At 38.9% G+C, this 26,965-nt stretch overlaps 1 pseudogene; it reads left to right on the top strand.

The window, feature by feature from the left end:
- The first annotated feature begins 3,069 nt into the window (after nucleotides 1–3,069).
- Nucleotides 3,070–24,697, top strand: LOC119255161 (26S proteasome non-ATPase regulatory subunit 8-like; annotated as a pseudogene).
- Nucleotides 24,698–26,965: the final 2,268 nt, after the last annotated feature.

The raw sequence follows: 26,965 nt of genomic DNA, 5'->3' as shown, positions 1-26,965 counted from the left end.
GTAGAAGCCAGCTGCCATGCAGTAAGGAAACTCAAGAAACTCTATAGGGAAGCTGAAATTGTTACCATACATACTATTGTGACAATACGTAATAATATATCTTGCAAAAGATGTATTAGCAAAAGACTTCTGTCCATAGCCATCTGAATGACCCATGTTGAAAACAGGCCCTTCAATTCAGTCTAGACTTCCGACGACCACAGTCCCTTGATAGCTTCATGGCAACCCCATAGGAGACCCAAAGCCGAAACCAGGCAGCTAAGTTACTCCCAAATTCCAGATCCACAGGCTACGAGATAATATATGTTTGTTGCTTTAGTAACTAAATTTGGGGTAACGTATTGCACAGCAAAAGGAAATTATAAATAGTGTTTGTTTCAGGTTTTAGGCTAGGGAAAATAAAGTTGCTATATGAACACTTGTATACAAATATACTTATCTTTCTTTTGGATTACTAAATATTTTGACAAGTTTTATTTTAACTCACACTGTTTTCCACTCAAAGTGCCAAGTTATCCCCACAAGGTTATAAGCTTCAGGTACTTAGTATTCCACATCCTGCTCAGCCTCATTCTAGCTGCATAGCAGCTAATCAATATTTTGAATTGTGATAAATCTAGCCCAATAATAATGACTTTCAATAGGTACCTGTGAGGAGAAGGGAGGTGATTCAACATTGGTGGTAGACTTCCTGACCGAGTTCTCCCCTACTCACTCTGTGAAATATGAACTCATTTGCTTTAGATCCAGAACAGTAGTTTTGAGCCCCTAAAGAAAATCCACCCCACCCCAAGAGGATGTGAGTTTTAACTAAAGAGTATACATAAATGGGGAGAATTAATCCAACTTTATTCTGTGAAAATCTGAAGTGACACACTTTTCAAAATAAAATGTACTTTATCAGGGCCTCCATGGTGGCACAGCAGGTTGAGCACAGCGCTATGAAGCTGTCCGCAGCCTCTGCAGCATGGGTTCGAGTCCCCACCAGCCAGGGAGATACCCACATGGCGCAGCAGACATCTACAGTCTCACCCACTGCTCCCCTCAGCAATGTTCTCGGTCATCTGCCTGTTCTGCTCCCCACTCTGTCTCTGGTGAATCCTCTCACCCTCCCATACCTCTGGCCTGTACCCCAGTTCTTGTATAAATAAATAAATCTTTAAAAAAAAGATTTATTTGAAAAAAATGTACGTTATCACATTGCCAGACTGTGTCTTCTCTCTTTCAACCAACCTAAGCTGTGCTTATGTGACTGGAGAACAGCAGTGAGAATTTGAGTAGGGTTTATCTTCCAGCTCTCAGATATGTTGCAGTGACCTAAGCTTGGCAGGGAGAATTTGAATTCTTCCCAATCTTAGATGTGGTTGGAGTGAGCCACGTATATAGAAGTATGAACAAGAATCAAGAATGCCTTGGTGATTCTCTGTGGGTTTCTACTGGTGCGCTTGTTTTATCTGGAATGGAGAACACTGAGCTTTATAATATTTTTTTAAGATTTATTTTTTTAAAGATTTATTTATTTATGCATACAAGAACTGGGGTACAGGCCAGAGCCACGGGGGACCAGAGAATTCACCAAAGACAGAGTAGGGAACAGAACAGGTGGATTGACTAAAATACACTGCTGAGGGGAGCAGCAGGCGAGGCAGGAGAGGTCTGCTGTGAGTCATCTCCCTGGCCAGGGATCAAACTCTTGCTGCAGTGGCTATGGACAGCTTCATAGGTTGTGTCTTAACCCCTTGCGCCATCAGGGAAACCCTTAAGATTTATTTTTATTTATTTATGCATACAAGAACTGGGGTGTAGTCCAGAGGTGTGGGGGATGAGAGGATTCACTAGAGAGACAGTGGGGAACAGAATAGGCAAGTCTACTGAGATACACTGCTGAGGGGAGCAGTGGGCAGGCAGGAGAGGTCTACTATGCCATTTAAGTTAATCCGCTGGCCAGGGATCAACTCATGCTGCAGTGACTGCTGATAGCTTGATAGTGCTGAGACTTTAATCCCTGTGCCATCAGGGAGACCCCTACCTAGTTTTTTTATTTGTTTGTTTGTTGTTGTTTTTAAATTTTATTTTATATGTATTTTACATTGTTCTTCCTTTTTGTGCAATACATGCTTTCTCCTTTCAGGTGTAGTCCCCAGTAAATCCCCATCACCAATTCACACGTGCACCATCACCACATCACCATAGTCCCTTGTGTAAGAACACATTCCCTCCTCTGTTTTTTTTTTTTTTTAAGATTTAGTTATTTATGCATACAAGAGCTGTGTTACAGGCCAGAGGTGTGGGGGTGAGAGGATTCACCAGACACAATGGGGAACAGAACAGGCAGACTGACTGAAATACACTGCTGAGGGGAGCAGCGGGTGAGGCAGGAGACATCTGCTGTGCCATGTGGGTTGCTCCCTGGCCAGGGATCCAACTCGTGCTGCAGTGGCTGCGGATTGCTTCATAGTGCTGTGCTTAACCCCTTGAGCCACCAGGGAGGCCCTTCCCTCCCCTGTTTTGCTCCCTCTCTTTAAAGGGATAGAAATGCTATCATCAACTACCTCAGAGAAACACTCTGAGCAAAGGGGATTCTACCAACCTTAACTACAAAGTAGTGAATTTATGTTAAATGTGATTATATTAATGGGAGAGGTGAATAACCCCATAGCAGTACTTGAAAGCTAGTAATAGCAGAGAGTTTTTAAAAATATTCATGAGATTTACTGTTTTGCATTTTCTTATACTAATCTTATTTCTATTCTGCCAATAAATTTATGTAGGGGAGATTTAGAATGGTTAAAAAAGGAATACAAAGAGGAAAAATAATAATATTCAGCTTTTGATGCTCAAAATTCAGCAACATATTTTGGAGGAAAAGAAAACAAAAGGATATTCTAAACTCCTTTACCTCCTCCTTTAAGGAGGCATGATTGGTAATCTCAGTCATACTGTTTTGCATAAGGGAGATACCATCAACCCAGGAGGAGGAAGATGGAGAGCCAATCCATTCTAGTCCTGTTGGTTATGGAGTAAAGAAGACAGGTCAGAAATGAGCAAGAGAGAGTGAGTGGGAGAAACATGCAGGCTGCTGACTCCCTCCTTCTCTCCAGCACCCAACCTGAAAGCACACGGAGCCTTAGAAATATCCTCATAGGTATGTTGGAGCCCAGAAACCTCAGGACCTTGTTGCAAGCCCAGAAGGATGTCTGCATTCAACCATTTTCAACACAGAATAGAGGTGGAGGCAAAAGATGATAGATAGGTGAGCCCGGCTCCCCCCATGTTGAAAGATCCAGAATATCCTCATTCTTGGTGATGGTATGGGGAGTCACTAAGACCATCACTAAGCCAACAGAGAACTTCCTGATAGGGACTTCAGGTCCAGGACAAATGACTAGGAACCTATGTAAACAAGTTAGCAAGAATGATCCCTGAAAAGCCAGTGGTACCTCCATCATTATCAGATTCAGCAGGAGAGTAGCCTGACCACTCTGAAATGATACAGATGGCCCCACACACTGTTTCATCCAACTCCAGAATGCCACATAATATATAATTCTATCCTTTGTCTTCACATCTATCTTAAAGAGGGGCAGAAAAGAGCACATAAATCTGCATGTACCTGGTCAGTAAGAGAATAAATAATATAAGGAAACAATTTAAATTAGTTAACATGACCAACATAGAATAGGCTTACAATTCCATGGTCCTGTTTATCTCTCTGTTATTGAGTGGTACACATGAAAAATTGAGTCAGTTATTGAAAAATAAAGGGGCTATTATTTATGGCCACATAAATATTGTCATCCTGGTAAATTTGTATATCTGCTATCTAGTTTGTAATTATATTGGTTTGCTAGAACAGGATGGATGACAAACAACAGAAACTGCTCACAGTTGTGGAAGCTGGACGTTCTTGTTCATGGCTTTTATATTGTCATCCTGGTAAATTTGTATATCTGCTATCTAGTTTGTAATTATATTGGTTTGCTAGAACAGGATGGATGACAAACAACAGAAACTGCTCACAGTTGTGGAAGCTGGACGTTCTTGTTCATGGCTTTTAGGCTTGGTTTCTTCTGAGACCTCCCGCTTCGTCGCTGGGTCTCCCCCATGTCTCCATGTCTCCACATAGACTCTCCTTTGTGCACCTCTGTGTCCTAATCTTCTCTTTTTATAAGGATTCCATCATAATGATCTCATTTTTAGTACTCATTACCTCTTTAAAAGTCCTATCTCCAAATACAGTCACATTTTGAGATACTAAATGTTAGTCCTTCAACACATGAATTTGGGGTGAACAGAATTCAGTCTGTAATAATCATCAATCAGAAATTATAGTTCAAGTGTTACAATTCTTATCTTTTTCTAATTAAATGGCATCATGTTTATGTTGAGAATATAATTTCAGGATTTAATAGCTCTGTCACAGCAGTTCCTGCTCAGACATAATGTTTTATTCTCATAGTTATCATAGGAATGATTATTTTTTGCCTTGGTATGGAGATTCTTTTAAAAAAAATTCACAACACCAATGCCAGGCCTACTGAGTTTGCTTTTAGGGTGAATAAGTTCTCTGTGGTACCAACTAGCAAGATGTTTCTGGGAAAAAGACATGTTTTCACTGGCCACCAAAGGGGACATATGTTGTTTTTGCTGCCCTATCCTCCATTTTCTTTCTTTTGGAAAATTCCTGCCTCTGTTGTATGCAATCTTGGAACCAGATATCAAGAGTGTCTTTCCTTCCCTACCCCAGGGTGGGCCAGGGACAAATACTAGCTAATTGGACTCTTTCAAGACTTTGAACTTTGAGATGATCAAAAGTAAGAATGACTTGAACAGCATTCTGGGAAGACCGCTGTGTATTTGATTTTCTTCAAACTCCTGAGGATAACATAGTTACCGTTATTTTCCAAGCCTGAGTTCTCCATTCTTCTTGCTATTATCTTCCAGTAGATTCATTTTCTAATTATGTTAGCCAGAGTTATTTCCTCTTGCTTGAAAGTGAAAAAACTGGCAAATAATATCACCTCTTAGAAAGTAGGAGAGATTTGGAGTTGTCAAGGATGGTGGTATAGCCCAGTAAATTATGTCAACTGATAATCTGCATACCTTAGTTGGTAAGCTTTTCATATATACTTTAGATATGCTATAACTACTAAGATATGAACTAGAATTTACTAAAAGACTTATCTCTAAGGATACTTATGTGAATCAGCACATACCACATGCCAGGAAAAATTTTCCCTCCATGCTTACACATAGGGATGCCCTTTCTCTGGTAATAAGAGAGGCGGGGGTGATATCCAGTGTTTGGTATTCCAAACATCCCTGATGTCCTGGTTCTAAAAGTCCAATATAAGGGGCCTCCCTGGTGGCTCAAGGGGTTAAGCACTACACTATGAATCAATCCACAGCCTCTGCAGCAAATTCGATCCCGGCTGGCCAGGGAGCTACCCACATGGCACAGCAGACCTCTCCTGACTCTCCTGCTGCTCCCCTCAGCACCGTATTTCAGTCAGTCTACCTGTTCTGTTCCCCGCTCTGTCTCTGGTGAATCCTCTTACTCTCTGCATCTCTGGCCTGTACCCCAGCTCTTGTATGGATAAATAAATAAATCTTTAAAAAAAATAAAAGTCCAATATAGACCTAAGGACTGTGTTCAGGTTTAAATATTAGAATATTAACTAAAAGCCCCAAAAGAAAGCTAAAGGTATTTGAGGAAATTTATAAATAAGAGATGATTGAAAGTTTAGCATTTTTTGTCATTCTATCTAATGACAAATCTATCACATACTACTTAATGTGGAGATAGATATGTGAATGACCACACTACCATAGGATAATTGCAGAAGTAGTGGTTGAAAAATAGGAAAAAGACCACCAAAGTAGGCAGGAAAGTCTTAGGAAAGACTTTAAGAGGAAGAAGCTCTGGGCTGAGTCTCTATGGATAAAAGGAAAGATTTTAAACTGGAGGTTGAAGAAAAAGCAGGCTTCATAGCAAGGACATCATGACAAAGCACTCCTGGTGTACAAGTCTAATTAGTTTTTGAAAATAAATTGTGTTTTCCTTTAATAGTATGTGCAGCAATTAGGAGTTAAATCAAATCTAAAATCACTGAAGGTATCTTAAAATTTGATTGGAAAAAGTGTAGTGGCTGTTAATGTAAATCTCCAAGGGGAAAAAGAAGTAAGTTTCAAAAATCTAACTTTCTTTGTGGCACAAAGATTAAAAATATGTTTAAAAAAATTAAAAAAAAAACAAGTTGACCATGAATAAAAAGAAAAGTTTTAAAGCAGATGAAAGTTTTTAAAGACTTGAGGCCAGTATAAACATAGGAGTAAATAATAGAGGCATGGTAACCAGCATGTAGGAAGCATCACATGTAGAAACGCAGGTTAAACTTTGGAAAATAAGATGGTCTTTATTGCTTTCTAAATTCCTTTCCACATTGGCACATCATTTTTTTAAATTCCATTTAAAACACAGATCTTTATGATAAACAACCTAAAGTCTCTTGTGCTATCTCATGCCTACAATTTTTCTACCTTTTTCCCTTTAGAGATACGGGGATAAAAAAAAATCTCTGTGGGCTTCAGTATATCTTAAGTACTTTAGTCATGGAATATTCAGTTTGCACTGGTACCACTTACAATTTTTTATGACTCAAAAATCATTAGGTATGACGTTTTAAAATAGCCCCAAAGACTATCAGAGAATTTCTATTATCATTTGTTATAATAATGTGTTCTAACAGCCAAGCAAATGTACCTATTTTAAAAAACACCTCTCCCCTGGCAAGACACCTGTATAAAGGGAAACAAAGCTTCTTCCAGCACACTTTGACAACCTAGAACACCACCCAGGCAATGTATGTTAAAGTGTGGACTAACAGGAACCAACACCTAAATCCCACTGCACCAAACTGGCCTGGTTATGCTTAACTCAGTAGGGTCCAGGCTCTCTCCAGAGCACTGAAGAACCCTGTTTCCTAAAAATCAGTGGTTATATAATGATTTCAAAGTAGGTAAGTGGGACATGTGCTAATATAACTAGTGCACAACTGTCCCAAATATTATGTACATGCCGTGCCATCTCTTGGTAGAAAGCAGAAACCAAATCATCCCCATCGGAGCTCCTTTAGATTGTTCTCCTCTATGCAGGGCAGTTCCTCAAAAATGATTCTCAAAGTGTTCTCAGACCACTTTCACCAGTAAAATTTGGGGGACTTATTATAAAGGCCGTTTCTTTGGTACTATCTCAGACCCCATGGAAAAGAAATCTTCACTTGATTTTAAAGCATGTTAGAGTAAAAGGCCCATATCTTTGTACTGAGTCCAGTGAAATTTTGCATAAGGAAGTTACATACATTGTATTTAATTTACTCTTTATATGAAATAGTACTGAAAATGTAAATTTTCATTTCTTTAATGGTATTATTATATTCTATGTCCACATGGATATCAATATATGGAAGAGAAATTAACCACCAACCCTCTGCTTAAAGACTAAAATATTTAATGACATTATATTAAAGTTAGTGAGTTAGTATGGTGTTATTACTGTTTCCTCAGTCCCCACTTTAGAAAGATTTGGTGGGGCTATGTTTCTCCAGTTAGAGGCATATGATTCACAGATCCAATTTCTTTGAAAAAAAAAATTTTTTTTTAATTTAAAGTACAAATCTGACCTAGCTCTGGAAAGCATTATTGATTTAACTTGAAAGCCAAAACAACCTGGGGTAGCAGCATTAAAATAGAGTAAAGTCATACTCACAGAGATTTGACATTTGACAAATGGTATATTATATAAAAACACCAATCTTCAAGCCAGGCTTGCTTAAATCTTTGCTATGTTCTAGCAAAATATTATCTATACTTTGGAGCGAGGAAAAGGATTTATATATTTATGACTGATTAAAAGAAGGACAACTGATCCAGGGTGGCCACAGTTCTGAAGTTTCTGAAGCAGTTCATTGTTTCTGAAGCAGATGCCCAAAGGAACCAATCTATTGGTTAGTCAGAGACCTCTGATTGCAGGGAAATAGTTAGGCTGGACTAGATTCCTCTTACTGCCATTTTGGGATCATGAGAAAAATAAGTGAGCAGAGGAGACTGTGATGAGAAAGAGCTACAAGGAAGACAGATAGAAGAGACCATAGAGTCTTTGAAAGATGGAGGTTGGCTTTTCAGGTCTAGTTAACATGAGACCTAACTGTATACCACCAGGTATCCTGTACTCCAAGAGATTTCTGAGGAAATTATTTATTTATACATACAAGAGCTGGGGTGCAGGCTAGAGATGTGGTGGGTGAGAAGATTCACCAGCAACAGAGTGGGGAACAGAACAGGCAGATCTACTGATATACACTGCTGAGGGGAGCAGCAGGCGAGTCAGGAGATGTCTGCTGTGCCATGTGGGTCACCTCCTTCGCTGGGGATTGAACTCGTGCTGCAGTGGCTGCAGACAGCTTCATAGTGCTAGTAATGTCTTAACCCCTTGTGCCACCATGGAGTCCCTGATGTGAGCTGTTTTAGTGGCCTCAGTTCTTACTGCCTTGAAAAGAGAAATAGGGCTAGTAAGGGAGTGCCATAGATAATTGTGTGAACTTGAATTGCAAAGCATTAACTTGGGGATTTGCCTCCACTGCTTTTCATTGATAACTGGCCTCTCTGAAACAGCTTCTGTGACTTTCATTAGTATTTTGTTGCATATCATGTGGATAAGAATTATGCAGAGAATAAGGTGTTTGGATTCAAATCATATTGTCTTGACTTGGGTAAACTATATCTTTCGTTAGTTGAATTACTTATATGGGATGCAAACTAACATTTAAGTACATTGCATGTGTAAAGACCTTTATAACATTGTTTTTTTAAATGGTTCATTTTAAGGGAGTCAACAGATTCGTTCAATGATCGAAGTTAGAAAATGGTAATATTCATATGATAAACAAAATCTTACTTCTTAGTTCAAAATTCTACTGGACCAGTGTCCTCAAAATATGATATCCAAGATTATTTTAAATAGTTCATGAAAAAACATTTTAGCAGTTATACACTTTATATATATATTAGAAAAATAATTTGTATCAACTTAGATTGTATGTATATATGTATGTATGTGTTTATAGTAAATATAAGTACAGATGGCATAGAGATTTGGCAAAAATCTTAAAGAGAAATAACTGAAATTTGGAACCTTTATCACATCAAGTTCATATGAAATTATAAACAACATCTTGAAAATTTGTTCAAAAGTAATCCTGTGGCCACATTAAGTCCAGACTTGAATGGAAATAGAATATTTTTAGAAAAAAATTTGTCTATAGCACTCTCTCTCCAAATTATGTTGAAATATTTATTGTGTAGAAAATACTTCTGCATTTCTGTTTGGTTTCTATAACCCTTGAATGACATCGCTGTTTCAAGATATTAAAATATAAAAATATGATAAATATTTTTCTATATCCTATATATGGGTATTAGCATTGATGAACAATAATATAAGCAAATACTATAAACTCTTTTAGTGCTTTAAGAAATGCTAAATTGATTTAAGCATACACTCTGTGATTACTTTTTTTTTAAAGATTTATTTATTTATGCATACAAGAGCTGGAGTACAGGACAGAGGTGTGGGGGGTTGGGTGAGAGGATTCACCAGAGACAGAGTAGGGAACAGAACAGGCAGGTTAACCAGAGTACACTGCTGAGGGGAGCAGCGGGCAAGTCAGGAGAGGTCTGCTGCACCATGGGGGTTGTTCCCTGGCTGGCTGGGGATCAAACTCGTGCTGCAGAGGTTGCTGATAGTTTCATAGGTTGCGTCTTAACCCCTTGAGCCACCAGGGAGGCCCCATGATTACATATTTTGAGAATGCTTTTCACCTAATCAATAAAGTAAGACAAGGTAATGTTATAACGGAAGCCAAGGGATTCAACCACGAAAAGGAAATTCTTTAGTGACCTGGGGTGTCATGCCCAGATGATGAAATGGACCTAAGAAGCTAAAGTGACCAAGAAATCAAAACTATTAGTTATTTGACACTCTGGGCACAAACACAAGGATTTTCAGGTTGACTGAAAAAGTCAACCTGGAAATCCTCTTATAGTAAGTTTAAAGTTCCTTCAGAGAAAAGTAAACATGCCACTAAGGTAAGTTCTAACACTGATCATCCTAGATGCATGGGAGCCAGAGTATAGTGGCCATAGGACTGGATTAAGAAGGAGCCCAAAGTTCCATTCTCCTAACACATCCTCTACTAACTGGAGCATTTTGGCTAAGCCTTTCACTGCTCCCAGTCTGTTTCATCACTCAGAAAATAGAGTAAAGACTAGATCAAAAGATTATTGTAAAAGTACATTACACATTGTAAAGCACCTTGTGCCTGTTAAGCAATGTTATACTTAGAAATAATGCTACTAAAAGAAGGTTGAAATTTTCCTTTTATAATGAGGTTTGTTTGCAAAGCTTGGTGTGTTCCTTTTAAGAAACACAATTCTTCTGGACTACAGAGTATTATTCAAAGCTTGAAGGTTGGAAGCATGTTTATAATGGGATATAGTGGAAATCCTGTATTATAGAAAGGATTATTTTTTTCTTCAAGAAACATTACAGCAGATTAGGTAGTGCATTGGATGAGATGGTCCAATTTAAACAAACAAAAACCTGCTCTTACAATTCTAATGAGGAATATGTTCATTTTTCACAACATGGGCTCCACTGGTCTGGTGAAACATTTGAAGTGAGTAATTTATTTGTGCTCCATCTGGCTCACACCACTCCCCACTAACTGGTTTGAGAGTGTTGTCTCTTTCTTTTACTGCCAATGTGGATCTTCTAAAAGTGTATGTCATCATTTTGCATCTGAAGTGCTCATGAAGTTTATCTTTCCAGAGTAAAATCACTGTAGCAGCTACTCCAGTCATCAGACTTGATGAATTAGGTGGAAGCACAAATCCAAGTATAAAAGGCAAAATTACTTTAGTTCTGCATTTCTGGATGAACTCACTTTACTTCTACCCCCAACAAACGCTGCCCTTGAAGGTTACTTGAAAATTACTGCCTTGGTTAAATGTCAAATCCGATGAACATTTCTAAAAGCTAGTTCTCTTCCAGATGACCTATGGAGGGCTTTTCAAGTATTGTGATTCTAAATTGCCTTTTATTTCTCAGTAATATCCTTCTGTTCACATAACTGAAAGAAAGGTTGTTTATTGTACCCTCTAGTGGTGAGTGTGACATTCTTTTTAGAAACATTTTGTTCTTCAGTCTTTTATCATAAATTAGCAGTATATTTATTTCATTCTTTGGACTTATACTGTAAATTATATACTATAAAGCGATTTTATCAATCTTTAAGAGAAAAAAAATTTGAATGCACTACCATGGTGTTTACAAATATATCAAAAGTGGTATCATAGGAGATTAACTCATTGTCCTCATATTTTATTAACCCAAATTTTATCCCACATTTTTTTTTAAATAGAGGCATGTTTATTTATTTATTTGTTTGTTTGTTTTGTTTATACAAGCACTGGGCACAGTGAGAAGCGCGGGAGGGTGAGAGAATCCACCAGAGCCAGAGCGGGGAGCAGAGCAGGCAGAAGGACCCAAGTACACTGCTGAGGGGAGCAGCAGGCGGCAGGAGAGGTCTGCGCACCATGTGGGACCCTCCTCTGGTGGCCGGGGAGCAGCCGGGGATCGAACTGGCGCCGCAGAGGCCGCGGGCAGCTTCACAACCCAGCGCTCAACCGCTGCACCACCGGGGAGGCCCTTATCCCACATTTTTAAAAATGTGATTCTTCCTTTTCCATGTTGGAATACTGTTATAACATTTTACATATCCCAAAACATCATTTATATTTTCATTCAGAAATCCCTTTTATTCATGTTTAGTAATAAGCACATCTAATTTTTTGAGAATTCACATTTGAAATAAAATATAGAAGACACACATGAAACTCCTGATTCTACAAGAACTAGGAATTTATCCACTTTTCTTTCCTTCCTTGCTTTGTCTTCCCCACTCTGTTTTCTCTCCAGCCTAAGATGTACCACACACTTTAAAAGAGCTGTTGTAACTCTCTCCACATACAGCTTAAGAAGGAATTTAAGTGTTTTTTCTAAAGTTTTTGCCTCAAATTCCTAATGAGTTACAGTTTGTCTATAGATGATAATAAAAGCAGTTAAGAAAAAGAAAGAATGTAATCAAGTATAGCAGGTAGTTCTAACAGAAACTTTAAGACTTGTGATCAACTGAGAATAATCAAGAGATAACCATAAATTAAAATGACTTTAATAAATATATTTTAAAAAATCTTGTTCCTGGGTAAAAAGACTAAGTATTTAAAGATGATGTCAATTTTCCTAAATTAATTCATAAATTCAATGGAATCCCAACTGAGTTTTAATAAATTTCACAAAATGCTTCTCAAGTTTATCTGAAAGAATGTACAAGTGAAAATAACAGCAACAATAAATTAAAATAGGGTATTAATTGGAAGAACTAGATTTAATTTGTTTTCAAGGATAATATGAAACCATAGTAAGTAAAACAGCATTTATCAAATAGTAAAAGGGGGGTATGTCAATGGAATAGAAAAACATTATGTGTGGTATTTTAGCAAATGCTAGCATTGACATTTTGAATGGATGAGGAAAATATTAAACAGCTAATTAACCATTTGGAGAAAAAATACAAAGCCTTACTTTTCTCCTCACACTAAAATATATTCCAGTTAGGCCCATGAATTAAAATTTAATAGATAATAGAAAGTTGAAAATTAATAAGAATTTGTATTTTAATAAATCTTGTAGTAAGGAAAACATTTCTGTGTATAAAATGAAACCCAGGGGCCATAAAGAAAAATATTTGCAAGTACAACACTTCACAGTTCTAAACTTCTAAAATATTTCTAAGTCTTCCATCATTATGGTCAGAAGCAAAATTGGAAAAACATTTACATTATTTTACCACAAAGTACCAATTTTCTAACTTATAAAGAGCTCTCTTTAGTCACTAAGAGGAAGCACCCAAGCAGAAAAAGTGCCAAAAGACAAATACGTAAACCACAGGCAAACAAGCACAGAAGGGCAGAAAGCTATGAAGAGATGCTCCACCCACCAGTGATGACAGAGTACAAATCTAAACAGGCTACAGATTTCACTAATGATCTCTGCAAAAATAAAAAGCTAATAATGCAACATTTGTGAAAGTGTTGAAGCATGGAGTTCTAGTACCGTTAAGTAAGAATGTAAATAAAACAATCTTTTGGAAGATTAGTTTGGCAGTATTTGTTAAACTGCTTTTTTGACTCAATAATTTCACTTCCATGCTTCTAGTACTTTATCCTGCTTTTCATCATCAAGTGTGTGATTAACTATACACATAGTTTGTATATTATTAAAAATAATCCAAATGACACTCTGGAAAACAATATCACAATTCCTCAAAATAGTAAATATAATCTTAATAAAACATAGTAATTCCACTAGATACATACTCCAAAAAATTGAAAATGGGCTTCAACAGATATCTACACATCCATGTTCATTGTAGCATTTTTTCATAGTAAGCAAAGGTGGAAATAGCCAAAGTATCCATTGACAGATAAATGGATTTTAAAAATGTGGCATGTACATACAATGAAATACTATTCAACCTTAAAAAAGAAATTCTGATACATGTTCAGCATTGATGAATTGAAAACATGAAAACATTATGACAACAGAAGTAAGCTAGTCACAAAAGGACATATTGTATGACTCCACTTACTGACATACCTAAAGGAGTCTAATTCATAGACAGAAGGTAGGATGGTGTTTGCTAGAGGCTGGGGTTGAATGGAGACTGGGGTGTCAAATTATAATGGGTATAGTTTCACTTGGGAAAGATGAGAAAGTTCTGAAGATGGATACTGGATTGTTGCAAGACAATGTGAATATACTTAATGCCACAAAACCATAAATTTAAAAGTGATTGAAATGGAAAATTCAATTTTGTTATGAATATTAACATGTAATTTTAAAAAACGGTTGGGTGATGAATATTAGGGTAGACATTATACTTACATTATCTATTAAAGTATTTTTTAAATAAATTTGCTGCAGTACCTTAAAAACAATTATCAAAATGTTCATCATTAAACTAGAGTAATCATTTATACAATAGCATGAAGTTTTTAAAAAGAGTGATGGGAATACACTCTTATATGGAATAATGTACAAGATACATTATCAAGGGCCTCCCCGGTGGCGCAGCGGTTGAGCGCTGGGTTGCGAAGCTGCCCGTGGCCTCTGCAGTGCCGGTTCGATCCCCGGCTACTCCCCGGCCACTGAAGGAGGGTCCCGCATGGCACTCAGACCTCTCCTGCCGCCCGCTGCTTCCCTCAGCAGTGTACTTGGGTCCTTCTGCCTGCTCTGCTCCCCGCTCTGGCTCTGGTGAATTATCTCGCCCTCCCGCGCTTCTGACTGTATCCAGTGCTTGTATAAATAAATAAATAAATAAATAAATAAATAAATAAATAAATCTTTAAAAAAAAAAGATACATTATCAAGTAAAATGAGGAAATGGAAATGGACAACCATAGTTGCTTTATAGATTTCATTTTTTAAATAATATTATAAGAATTTAATGAAGGGTAGTCCATCAAACGCAGATGATGGAAAAAGCAACATCTATGTGATTTTTTTTCTTGGGGAGACAGAACCAGGTCTTATTCTTATATATAGGACATGGGTTCTCTGTAAGAGAGGGAGTTTCTTTGCTATCAATACTTTGGAGTAGAGACAGGAAATGAGGATTTAGTGAGCAAGAACTAGAGAGAAATGTGGAGGAAATTTTCCTCTTTTCATTAGGTTTGAGACTTAAGAGATTGTGAGGTGCCAGAAGCCCTGACCTGTATTCAACCACATGGAGACAAGCTGATGACAAGTTAAAAAGGTGGCTTAGCTCACAGGGGACTCCTGGCAGGGTGGTCCCTGACCTGTAAGTCTTAACAGGACTGAGGGCAAATACTGGAGTGTGTCTGTGCTTATGGGCAGTGGTTACTGCCAAAGGGCTCCCATGTCCTCTGGATTAGACATGGTGAGTATCATGTCTGGAGCAAGGACAACTTTGATAAGAGGAAACCAGAAGGGAAAAGCCACGGGGATGTATTCCTTAGCCATGTTAGGTACAAAAACCCATTAAAAAATATCTGCAAGCCCTTCTTTATAAAAGATTCTACACAAATCATTATAGAAGACTGAGGAGCAGTTTCATTGTCATGGATTAAAGTATTTATAAACCAGATAGTATACGGGGTATTTCTTTTCTGCTTGTTTTTGTTTTTTATTTTTAAAGATTTATTTATTTATGCATACAAGAACTGGGGTACACGCCAGAGGTGCGGGGGGAGGGGGGCATGAGAGTATTCATCAGAGACAGAGTGGGGAACAGAAGAGTCAGACTGACTGAAAATACACTGCTGAGGGGAGCAGCAGGAGAGACGGGAGAGGTCTGCTGTGCCATGTGGGATAACTCCCTGGCTGGCTGGGGATCAAACTCATGCTTTAGAGGCTGGGGATGCTTCAAAGTGCTGTGCTTAACCCCTTGCACCACCAGGGAAGCCCTATATGGGGTATTTCTGACACTTCCAGAAAAAATTAGTTCAAAACCTCAATTTCAATTCCTGTAAATTCTAAAACAATCCTCCAATTCCCCACCCCGCTGACTGTGTTCTGCAATATCATGAGAATCAGACAGCAGAGGAAGAAGAGGTTTGTGTTTCACATTTGCCTGTGGTGGGGGCCTCTTCACACAGCTTCCATAGCATTTTGATACTTAGTCCCTTGACTGTTTCCCCAAGAAAACCTAACTCACACCAAATATTATTGTGGGATTTAACAGCCTCGACTGAACCCCAAGAAGCAGGAAAGAAATGGTGTTGCCCCTACACAGCAAGTACACACAGCTGCCCTGAGAGAAGGCAGGTCTGCTCATGCTCCTTGCACCCATCAGCACAAATTCTCTTCACACCTCCACACAGCCCCCTGGAGCTCCTCTCTCCCTCCTCCTCCCCTTCATTTACCAATTTCTGATTATTTCTTGTCTACTCTGCTTCAGCCCAGTTTTTGAAGAAGAAGAAGAAAAAAAAACTCCTCTTTCTCACACAGAAAATTCTGCCTTATTCTCAGAATTCAGCCATCAATCTACACCTTGGATTCACTTTTTAACTCAATCATTCGTTAGGGTATTTTTTTCAGTCTCAATTATAATGAATGATAGGTATAAATAACCCTTCAAAAGTCTATGAAGTCTCAGTGACAGGCTACCCACTGTCACCAATAAATTATTGTCAAGGGAGAGGGTCATAGAGATTTGAATTTTTTTTCACGGAATATTTTCAGTAACTTGAATTTTTATAAAATTATATCTTATAAAAGCTTATATCTCTGGCTTCAAAGGTTCAGTGAATACAACTCTTGCCTTTGGGAAACACAGTGCATAAAGTGCAGGTATTAGCCCCCGAGTGATAGAGTTGTTGAGAATGGCTGGTTCCTGGTGATCCAAAGAAGGAAGATTCCTAACTGCATTATCTGTATATGTTGGATTTGTTTTATATTGCTGGGAAACATTTTCTGGGTGACAACAGACCCATTTTCTGTCTCTCAGAACACCAAGTTGCCATCAATTCCTGTTTTTAATGGGCCTCCCTAATAGGTTCCTGCTAACACAATTGGCATTTGATTTTCCTCCATTCATGCAGCAATTTATCTTTTGTTAGGTTTTAATTGAAAACATTCAAATATTTTTTCTGGAGCTATAATGCCAAGGAGTTAGATATGATGTGAGGCATACTTTTCTATTTGCCCTGATAAGAAAGGCAGAGGATTCTAACAGTTTTTCCCTAGGTGTGGAATTTAAATTATTTCAATATATTTATGAAGTGAGACAAGTTGATAACAAGAGCAGCACTCAGTAATTGGAAAGTCAGTTACCTTTTATGTCTTGGTTAAAGGGAGGAAGTAGGTCAGTTCCTTGTTAATATTATTAGCAAGTACTATTTATAGTGTGGTATGAATTACTGGGAGAAAGATATCCTCATTTTGATTTTCAAGCAGGAGACAAAAGTTAACTCATTCTTATTTTTAAGCTTATTAAGAGTGTAGTGGACCACTTTTTCAGGAAGGGAAGTATGTCCTTGTTATCCTACCAAAAAAAAAAATCTAAGTTGCTAATTCACTTTCATTACTCATATCAAATATCTGCTATAAAGGTTTGTTACAGATGTGTATTTCAACCACATATTGCAGGTCTATGTGATGAAAATAGAAATACAAACTTAAAAATAAAACATTTATGACAAGGAGTTACTCATACTTCTTTATTTATAGACGCTTCTGTGTGTACTTCTATCACAACTATAAAACTAAAATTCAGGAAGATTCCTCTGCATTAGAGCCTTCTGCAAGGAGATTTAAATTACCCATCCACTAAAGTGAGTGCACTGAAATAAATCATAAGGTATTTATAAATATCATAATTTCCAAGACCAAGAAATGATGCATTTGGGCCTCCCCGGTGGCGCAGCGGTTGAGCGCTGGGTTGCGAAGCTGCCCGCAGCCTCTGCTGCACCGGTTCGATCCCCGGCTGCTCCCCGGCCACCGGAGGAGGGTCCCACATGGCGCGCAGACCTCTCCTGCCGCCCGCTGCTCCCCTCAGCAGTGTACCTCGGTCCTTCTGCCTGCTCTGCTCCCTGCTCTGGCTCTGGTGAATTCTCTCACCCTCCCGCGCTTCTGACTGTACCCAGTGCTTGCATAAATAAATAAATAAATAAATAAATAAATAAATAAATAAATAAATAAATCTTTAAAAAAAAAAAGAAATGATGCATTTGGCTTATTACTAAACTGAGAAGAAAGTTGTTGGGGGTGGGGAGGAGGCAGCACAATTTCCAAACAGCCTCATTATTTGCACACATCAGAATAGATTGCGATTTGAATGCAAAATACAGAAGCAAACTCTTCTGAGGAAGAACTATGATTTGCTACTGTCCAATTCATCTAACTCTGGGTAAAAACACTAAAAAAATCTACGTCTGGGGCCTCCCCGGTGGCGCAGCGGTTGAGCGCTGGGTTGCGAAGCTGCCCGCAGCCTTTGCAGCGCCGGTTCGATCCCCGGCTGCTCCCCGGCCACCGGAGGAGAGTCCCGCATGGCCCGCAGACCTCTCTTGCCGCCTGCTGCTCCCCTCAGCAGTGTACTTCGGTCCTTCTGCCTGCTTAAAATAAATAAATAAATAAAATCTTTTTAAAAAAATCTATGTCTGTATCTTGCTTCTAAATGATCTAGAAGGTTGGTAACATCATACTTCGATGTTTTTAAAAAAGGAGAAAGTCATATTTTATTTAGGAAGGTTAAGAAACATTAAAACTCTTAAAACCTGAAATTTCCACAATATCTTGAAAATTCATGAAAAGCCATTGGGACAAATGCGCTCTCAAGTACTGTCCTACTTCCAGTTTCCTCTCCTTTCTAAAGGTTCTGCAGTTCTCAGCTCTGCCTCTAGAGGAATGTTGGTCAGTATTCCAGGGAAAATGCAGCTTCATGCTGAACTCCTTCGCAAACTTGGGAGATCCTAGATAGCACTCCATGAATGGCCACTCCAAAGGAAGTCAGAATTGCAATCTGGGAGGAAGAGTCTGTAGGCCTGTCACAGGCCTGCATCAGTTTTGAGTCCTTAGCCTGGGAAATAAAGCAAAAGACTGAGCTTGAGTCTCCGCCTAATATCAGTTTCCAAATTTAAAACAATCTTCAATAACGCTGAGAACTCAACTCTGAAATATAATTTTGTCAGTAGCTCCTTGCTTGCCAGTTTCACACTTAATGCCTCTTTAAGTTCTATAATTCCATATATCCATTGGTGAATTCACTTGAATCTTGTTTTTTTTTTTTTGTTTGTTTGTTTTTTTTTTGGTAGTTTCACAAGAATGACTATGGATAGGGTAGTCTCAGTACAGACTCCATCTCTACGCCCAAAAATATTTGTTCTCAGTTGTTGCTCATCAATGGGCCTCCCATTCCCTGAACCCTGGTCCTAGGAAAGAACACTTTTTCTCTATAATATCATCCTTTTCTCCTATCTCTTTAATCCATTGTTGGGTCACATTAGAAGTTCAATTTTGTTCTAATAATTTTATCAAGGTAATGAGATTTCTTTAGATTTGAAACAGTATCAAATTTCACAGTACAGCATCTTGCACATCTTGTAAAATGTTCATATAGGTTATTCAAGAATAGAACGAATACCTCTGGACTCATGAAAGAATTGCTTGATGAAAAGGCAGATCATTTGAACAGTAAAATTTGAGAAAATGGCTTTATAGAACTCTTTTATTGTGGGATCTAGGTCTTTCCCCCACAGCACTCCTTTGCCAGCTCTCACAGAAAGCTTACACTGGGCACACATGCTTTTAATGCAGCTGTGGGCTACTTTAAAAAGTGAGAACAGGGGCCTCCCCGGTGGCACAGCGGTTGAGCGCTGGGTTGCGAAGCTGCCAGCAGCCTCTGCAGCAATTGTTCGATCCCCGGCTGCCAAGCGAGGGTCCCACATGGCGCACAGACCTCTCCTGCTGCCCGCTGCTCCCCTCAGCAGTGTATCCCGTCAGTCTGCCTGTTCTGCTCTTTGCTCTGTCTCTGGTGAATTCTCTCACCCTCCCGCACTTCTGACTGTACCCAGTGCTTGTATATATAAACAAATAAATCTTTAAAAAAAAAAAAGTGAGATAGGTATGGCTCTTACCTTTCTTCATGAAGAGATTTTCCTCCAAAATAAAAATGTATGAAATTCACTTCAGAAACTGTTGTGATTTTAGCTGTGTCCCTCCCAAAATTCATACAGAGAAGTCCTAACCTCTAATGCCTCAGAATATGACCTTACTAGGAGTTAGGGGCTGGCAGAGGTAATCAAATTAAATTGAGGTCACAAGGGCCAACCCTCTTTCAATATAAATTGTGTCCTTACAAAAATGGAAATTTGGACACAGAGACACACACAGAGGGAAGACTATGTGAGAAGACAAAGGGAGAAGAGGGTCATATACAAGCCAAGCAGAGAGGCCTGGACCATACCCTCTGCTCAGAGCCATGACAAGGAACCAACACTGCCAGCACCTTGATTTTGGACATCTCACCAGAACTGGGAAACATAAATTTCCATTGTTTATACTACCCATTTTTTGGTACTTTGTTACTAATACAAAGTACTAAAACAAAGTACTAATCCAAACCCAAATGCACTTAATTTCCTTCCTCTTTACCATTCATCCTTTATTATAAATACTGAAGTATTCATTGTGATGGTTACCTCCTTCCCTTTTTCCTGAAGCTTAGAGTTGTAAAATCCTAATCCTCTCAGAAGCAGGATGCAGTGATTGGGGTATGGAACCCAAGACCTGAATGAACTTGGATTTTTGATGTGATGACTCTGGATAGTTTCCTATGGAAGACGACCATAATATCTATCATTTGGTGAGTCCTTCCTAGATGGTAGCTCTGTTACAGACATCATTGTCAGAAAAACTCTAGAAGACACTTTACAGATGAAGAAATTGTGAATCAGAGAGATTATGTAACTTTCCCATGGTCACACAGTAGTTGAACTGACACTTGAATGTAAGCAATCTTTCTGCAGACGTTTTGTGTCTTTGAAGAAGTCAAGTGAGATATGATACTCTGGCTAGAATATCTACAAAAGAAAAGATGAAAATCTCTAAATAGTAAAATGACTAAATAAGTTGTGGTTTATCCATTACCAAACAATAATAAAACATAACAATGATTTTGCAAATATTTAATGGCATAGGGAAATGTTTAAAATATAATATTAAAAGAAAAAGTGCTACACAGTAAAATCCCAATTTTGTTCTAAAATAATAAAATGTCAGTGTTGATTGTTGCTATTGATTGAATTAAATGTTATTTTAATTTCTTTATTTCTGTATTTTTAAATATTTTTGAGATGGCCATCTATTACCTTTGAATTTCAAATATTAACACAGTAAAACATTAAAATTCCTAAAATGATTTTTTCCTAATTTCTAAAGAAATGCTTTGTTTTTGTTTTTGTCTGAGACAATCATGACCAGAAGTAGATGACCTCCTGGCCAATCCTTTCTTGCACTAGTTTCCTTAGTTTTTATAAGAAAATGTCAATCCCACCACCAGCTCAACTGACTCTGATGATGTGTCCTTCATCATCATCATAGATTATCTATATCAGGGGGTCAGACCAGAAAACATAACTTTGAACTCTTGTCCAAAAAATGAATGACTAAAACAATTCAGGTAAAACTTCAGGTGGCCATGTAGTCTCTCTATTTTTCTCTGGGACTTGACATTTTAACACAAAATCTTACAGCAGAATTCTACAACCACATTGTGCTGATTGAGTTCCTTACAGAATTACCTTTATTGACCTGAAACTTGCCATGAAGCTATCAGCTTGCATTGGGACCTTTTAAGTAACATTCTATGAAATCCCACTGTTGCATTGTATGTAGAGATGCTATCGAAGCAGTTGTTCCCATATCATTACAATTGTGGACGGGATTTGCCCAGGCCAAGAATTGCTGTGCTCTTTCTTTTCTTTTCTTTTCTTTTTAGAATTAATGTGGTTATTTTTTTAAAGATTTATTTATTTATACAAGCACTGGGTACAGTCAGAAGCACAGGAGGGTTAGAGAATTCACCAGAGTCAGAGTGGAGAACAGAGCAGGCAGACTGACAAAGTACACTGCTGAGGGGAGCAGCAGGCGGCAGGAGAGGTCTGTGCGCCATGTGGGACCCTCACCCATTGGCCGGGGATCAAACCGTTGCTGCAGAGGCTGCAGGCAGCTTCGCAACCCAGCCTTCAACCGCTGCGCCACGGGAGAGGCCCTGTTGTGCTCTTTCTAAGCAAGGGGTTTATTTTAATCTTAGCTCCTCTGTCTTGCTGCTGCTATAAAGTTCTGGGCCAAATATACAGCGTCCCTCTAGCAAATGTCCAGATACATATTTGGTATACTTATTTCTGATTTTCTCCTCTGGCACTGATGTCCTTTCTTTTTACATTTCATGTGTTCCTTAAAAGTATGAAAGGAGAGGTAGGAGATATAAATACATGAATGAATGAATGAATGAATGAATGAATGAATGAATGAATGAAAAATCATAATGGGAACGTATCACTATGACTCTAAATCAACACAATGAAGAGTTTTGTTGCTTTATTTGTTTTTCTAGAAAAATCTTCAGTGAGTCAAGAGTTGCTAACATGATAAAACATGACAAATGGAAGATTTTCTCCCACTAACAGCTTTCAAGAAGGATGAGAGTCCTAGTGCCTGTTCATGGACAGTTCTGGATAGATCTTCTCTGACAACCTAAGATGGATTATTTCCTCAGGGAAAGTTGGGCTGGGTTCAAGTGGGCAAATCAGAGAGCCAAAGAAGTGAATTTTTTCTTGCCTTGTAATTTTCCAAGGTCGTACTCTACATCACAACCACTCATTACACAATCTCCTCTGGTAACAAATTTTCAACTTCAAAAAAGTGAGGATCAAGCCAAGAGTTAAAAAGGAGTGTAAGCTCTGCCTACTCCTCAACACGGATCTTCCATCAGGGGCTCTTTACCACGGCAACAAGAGAACAGCGTTGCATAACCTGTCCTGTGTGTGCTTAAGAGAACTTTGTCACTCCCTTTCTCCTTTACCTTGTCCTCACAGGATTTCCATCATTTGTTGTTTTCCTTCAATATTTAAGTTTGGTGTTTCGACCTTCCTGGATGTGTTTGCTCTCTTTCTTCCCTGTAAATAGCAGCATGGCCTGTCCTCGCATTCCCTGCAGAACAATTTTTCTTTCAAAGATGCTGAGTCACTAAGGAGAGCACCAGACATTCTATGGGCAGCTGCAGTCAATTGAGAAAACAGAATCATTTCCCAGGACTTACTGAGTTCCTCTCTAAGGGAGCAAATTCAGGAAGATCAAGAAAGTGGGTGAGAAGTTCACACAAGGCAAAAGGTACAAAGTCTATTCCACAGAGTTTGTGCAAAATCCTATTTCATAAATGAAAATGCTATGAATGGAAAATTCCTTTACTTAGAAGGAAGGAGGTGGCGCTCAGCCCTCAACTGGGACTACAGAGTTCTGATGAGTTCTCGTCTTTGCCCACTGGCCTCTTCCTTCCGTCTTTTCACCCTTTAAAAGGAAAGATGACTTCTGCTCCTGTAATAGACAGGACTGGGAGGGTGGATGTGTGAGACTTCTGAGCTTTGGGACACCTTGATTTAGCTATTGATCTTCAAATATCTACAGCTTCAGAATCAAAGTCTGGCTACATTTGAACTCTCCATTTTATATTGCCCAAAGGTTACTGAATTAAAAGTAAACTTTTTAAAGCTATGTACAGGAAAATCTTCACACATTAAGTCTTTTAACTGGGTATCGGTGGAAGCTACCTGTGACTCAAAAACACTCCAAAATAAAAAGTTTACAAACAAATATAGGTCCTACCCAAACACAGAACTATACTTTCTACATAAAATGTGTGTATGAATGTGATATTTCAACAGAAGCCTCCTCAAATGCTTTCTGCATCCCGATCATTATATAGTTGCTTATAAGGAGTATCATGATCTCATTATAAATAAATTTTCTTACCCATCCTGGCAAACACCATTTGAGCTGGATATTATTATCCCCTATTTCACACAAGCTCAGAGAAATTAGTCATTTGTTGAAAAATTATACGACAGTGAGAAGCAGAGACCTGGTCTATCAGATCTCAAAACCCCTCTTGTCACTATGGTAAATCTGGCAGGCAGGGTTATGCATCACAGAAAATGGGAGCTTTGGCAGGTAACCCAGGGGTGGCATCCAGAGCTCTGAGCCAGCTGTGGTCTCGAGGGCAGCCCTGCAGGCATGGTCAAGTAACTCAAGAGCCAGTGGAACCATATACGCCCCAATCTTAGCACATGCAGAGCAGAGCCAGGCTATCTCCCCACTGGAATTCAGCTTCCCACCAACCATAAAGACCAAGCTGCCCAACAGGCAACTCAGTGTTGCCTGTGACATACCAGAGATCCCAGCTCAGTGATACATCCTACTCAAGGACATCCCTTCCCTCAAGCAGTACTGGCCCAGCTCAAATGCTGCTACTTTGACTATAAGGAGCAACTCCCAAGTCAGCTTACACACACAAGCTCATGAGCCTAAATCAACTCTTACTGCTGTCCCAGAACCGAGGACTGTGTCCTGCCAAGGACATCCAATGTACACATCAATGTATACCAATGTATACATCAAGCAGCCAGTGTCCTTCAAGCAATCCTAAGAGAGGGCAGCTACAGCAAATTGTCCTCGCCAAATGCAATGTTCTCACTGAAAGCGATACCTTCTACATGGACATCCTGCTTGACACTACCAGAGATGAGATTGCCGGGTGCATTGGGAAGGCCTGTGGAAAATTCCTCACCATTGAGGCTGCTCGGATCCTACTCTTCTAGTATTCCCTTGCATCTCTGAAAAGATGACAGAATATGCCAGTAAATGAGGGTAGGATCTGGGCCTCCACAGCTACTACAGCTTTGCCTGCCAGTGGCAGAAGCCAGAAGATAAAGTCAGTCCTCCATGAAACTGGAGAAACAAACTGTAGAATAAGCCTGGCAGCTGGAGATGATCAAATGAGCCCACCAGACACAAGGATGAGGCTCAGGGTAAGCACAAAGGTGGGCACAAGGGAAGTCAGGGGGTGGAGTGGGGCTTGCAATACATAAAGCAGTTGCAATGCAGAATTTCCTCCAAAAAACATCAGTTGGCAGTTTCTCTCCTATGCCCTTGTCTCCATGAGCAGAATGATGGAGAGATAAGCTCTTATCTCTGAAGAACTTGGGAGTTTGGGGACCCTCCTGCTGGGTCAGCCTCTGTCCAGTGGGCTTTGCTCAAGGTCTCACAGATGCCCACTGCAGGGGCACTGCGGTGGACCAGTGAACACAAGGCCCTAGTAGGAAGACTGTTGAAATCAGCTGTGGGCACACAAGAAGCCTAGGTATAATCCTCATTGTGTATAGCAAAGGGCATAAACATTTTTTAAAAAGTGTTTGCAAACAAACAACTCTACTTCCATTCCTTGACTAACCAATCTGCTACACTGACTTCTATCCAACCTTCTACTCTCAGCTATTCCATAAAAGGACATAAAATCCACTCACATTCTCAACTCACTCCCTGTGTAATAGGTTAAGATACGAATTGAGCTTTAATTTCCTCAGTTCCAAAAACTGGAATAACAACATCTCCTTACTGTGTTAGAAGTAGTAAATGAGATAATGTATATAAAACATGGAGCACAGTGCTGGGCTCATACGAGGCATTTAATAAATATTAGAACATGACCATATCATTCTTTCCTAATACTGAAATGCACTTATATTTAACTTTTTTATGAGATATAGTCCCCCCAGCTAGATTAAAAATCCTATGGATCATACTCTGTTTTATCCTCATTGTGTCAGTTAGAATGCTATTGGGTACATGTTCTGGAAGCCAGATTTATAATGGGCTAAGCAGGAAGAAAATCAATTATTTTGCGTAGGAGGGTAGCCAGAACTGGTTTGAGGGGCAGTTAATTCCTTAAGACCTTAGAGTCTTTTTCTCTGCTCCTTCCACAGACTCCGCTTTTCCCTAAAGCTCCTGTCCCTCAATGGTGAGAGAGCAATATGGTCACCTTTGGGGTAAATAGCAGCAATCACACATCTGAGAGAAGAGAAGACTAGTAAAGATAAGAAAACATATTTCCTACAATCAGCTAGTATTCCCTTGCATCTCTGCATTTCGCTGACCATGTTGGCTTCAGGCTGCTCAATATTCACTTTGAAAAGCAGGTGGATTTTCAGAAATAATTGACTAATTATCAGAAATTTTATGTATTAGGGTTCAGTTACTGCTTTTTTTCTCATGAATGAATAAGATCAACTTTTCTATGACTAGAGGTGAAATTTCCAGTACCATCCAGAAAACAGTGAATTGGCACAGAAATAACCCAAACCTGTCTGGTTTCAATGCCCACAATGCCTCCACACCATTGATTATGCAGAAAGGGTGTAAGAGTACCTCTCTCACACACACGCTTTTGCCTTAGACCAATCCTGTTGTGATTCTAATTAAGTTAGATCTATAAATACACTTTTCAAGTACAAACAATGTGAGTGTGCAGAAGGAAACAAAAACCTTAATACATTATCTGCAGCAGGTTCTCGAAGAGATGACTTAGGTGGTGCATAGCCCCTGCTTTAAACATCACTGAATTTCATGGGAATTAATCTCTATTCAGCTCTCTTTCAATCCTCCTGATGTTATCAAGGAAAAGCCAATATAGTGCTCTGAGTCTTTACCACTAACCCTTGTTAATCTCTCCTAACATCAAGGCAGAGCAAATGTTAGACTTGGAGTTTTGAAATACACCTACCTGGACCTGCTGAACGTTGCTTTGTTTTTGAATTATTTTTATAGCTATGCTTTATTTGTTATAAACAATACTGGTCTTTCCATTTGAGGCAGTAATGTCAAGTGTCCTTGGAAAATAAATCTATTTAAGGAAAGGAAAGGCTATTAAAGTTACTAGTTTGGAGAAGAGATTATACATGGATATGTTAAAAAAAAAACTATGATTGCAATGTGTGGCATGTGGGCATGGAAAGAGCATGAAAGTATTTCGAGAAGACTAAAGTTTTGACAAACATATTGCCAGAGTTAATTAGAAAATGATTACAGAAGTTAATCCAAGAATGAAGCACAAAGGGCAATTACTTCAGGAGCCACAAGAGGGCAGCCTATCAGTGACGATACAGTCAACTTTGTCAGCACCTGTCTTTCTTAGTAATCTCTTTATTCTCCAAAATGTGGTCTGCAGACCACCAGCAGCAGCAGCATTTATGAGCTTGTTATAGAGGCCCC

Source organism: Talpa occidentalis, unplaced genomic scaffold (assembly GCF_014898055.3).
Source record: "Talpa occidentalis isolate TD23 unplaced genomic scaffold, MPIMG_talOcc4v2.1 talOcc4.3, whole genome shotgun sequence".
Classification (NCBI taxonomy): domain Eukaryota; kingdom Metazoa; phylum Chordata; class Mammalia; order Eulipotyphla; family Talpidae; genus Talpa; species Talpa occidentalis.
This window is presented reverse-complemented; position numbering and strand designations above follow the sequence as displayed.